Source organism: Passer montanus, unplaced genomic scaffold (genome assembly GCF_014805655.1).
Source record: "Passer montanus isolate IOZ18808 unplaced genomic scaffold, ASM1480565v1 scaffold131, whole genome shotgun sequence".
Classification (NCBI taxonomy): domain Eukaryota; kingdom Metazoa; phylum Chordata; class Aves; order Passeriformes; family Passeridae; genus Passer; species Passer montanus.
The window spans coordinates 87868-89961 of NW_024359944.1; positions in this window are offsets into that span (position 1 = coordinate 87868).

The following is a 2094-nucleotide window of genomic DNA, read 5'->3' on the forward strand; positions in this document are numbered from 1 at the left end:
CCGCTGAAATTCCCTAGGGAATGCCAGGAGTGCTCCCGCGTGAGACATTTGGTGTTGGGGCACGGGCAGAAGAAGCGCCTTCAAATGCAGCGGCACAGCCCGATGTCAACCCTGCAAACGTTGGGAGAGCTGGAAGTTCCTTCAATGGAACCCCTGAAACTGAGGCAACAGGGCGTGTTCACCTCACCTTAAACCAATACAATGGCAAATAAATATGTTCTCCCCTTCAATTTAATCCCCCAAAATAGCAGAAAATAAGTGTTTTTCCTTAAATCTCTCAAACCATGGGGAAAGGAGGATTTTTACCTCAATTCAAACCCTTACAAAGCAGGGACAACCAGGCTCGTCATGAGCTGTTTGAAACTTTAGTGTACGAAGAATGCTTTTCCCCTAGAGTTTGACTCATTTTTTAGTTCTGAAAGTCTTTGCATTTGAACAGTCCTACTAAAGTGAGTTTTCTTACATAAACAGCTCATGTAGGCAGGTAGAAAGGTTCATGCCTGCCTGTATAGTTTGATTAGATCCTGTCTCTGAGGAACTCCTCACTGTATTTCTAAATTGTTTTCAAATGTGAGATCCTGGTGTCAACTGCAGAGGGTGAGAAATACCTTCAACGTTTTCTTTCACACTGTCAGCAAAACTAAGTTCAAAACGGCTCTGAGAGAGTGATGAATTAAAAGTGAGATGTTTAATTTAGTCTGGGCTTCAGTTAATTTTGTTCTTAGTCCATTATTTATAAGAGGTTTTATATTTTGTTGTAAGCACTCAGTGTTTGAAGTCAGTATTTTCCTGATAAACCATCTATTGAACAAATAAAAAAATCTTCTATATACTGTTTCCATTCCTCAAATTTATCTAAACTTATCCTTATTCTTTGTTTCTCTTGTGGTTGCTTTCCTGACCTTTTTTTTCTTTTGGAATATGGCCAAGCAAAATACATCAATTTTATGAATTCCCAATAGTAAGAGGTTGAGTAATATTTATAGGTGCAAAGACTACTTCAAAATTACAAAATATTAGACTAATCTGCTTTGCATGAAGGACTACTTAATTAATCCAGTCCTAACCTATGCTTTTGCATTTTTATTTCTTAAAGGGTAAAACATGCAGTAACTGAGGTTTTTAAACTTCAGAACCCCATTACTTGGATGCCTGGGATATGCCTGCGATATAGAACTGGATATGTCAGGAGCCTGGGAGGATGAGCTTGCTGCAGAGACTTTTCCTTCCCCTCATCCAGGCGGGGGAGCACCAGGTCTGGATATTCTCCTGCAGCGGAGCCACTTCTGGTTTTTAAGTGCCTTCAGAACACCCTGACCAGAATATTTTGTCCTAAACTATGAGAAAACAGAGCTGATTGCAATGGACCCTCTCTTGCTGTTTGCTGTTCACACTTTCAGGCTGTACCTGCATAAGCTGGCTACAGTGTAACTGTAATTTATTGTGGTTAATTGGAGTGAAAATACAGAAACTGGAGCTAGCAGAAATTGCCACAGAAAGCACTTTTCTAGCACTTTGCTTGTAGAAGCTACTTTACTAGGGTGGACTGTTGTGGTGCGTTTTATATGCTTTAGCCCGGTTAAGTTGTAATTTGGTTTGTTCCATGTACCCTTTATTTGTAGTGGTTCTGCCCTGGTTATCTCTCTCCTCCCCCGCCCCATCAGTCCAGTGTTTCCTCCTCGTTCCCCCTAGCAACCCATGTATCTGTTCCTTAGTCCCGTCCCCCCCCCCGCCCCGGTGCCCTGTCCATCACTCGGCGGCCCATCCTTTTCCTCTAGAATCTTCCAGCCAGGGCATCGAGTGATTGGTTCAGGGGCCAGGACCCCTCCCCAGGTTTTTCCCTATTGATTGTTCCACTGTGTCCATCACCTTCTCCCCACTCCCACCCTCTCGCTGATTAATTGAAGACCAGACTGTATTGAGTTTGTTTTTCTTGGACCAGGTCTCATAAGCTTTCAAAAAGAAACATAATGCACCCAAGGATAGCTTAGCTATTACTTTGGGGGCACAAAGAAGCAGGATGACTTCTGCTGCAGTGTTAGAAACAAAAAAGGTTTCATAAAAGGCCAAATAACAAACAGAAAAACTGGAGCC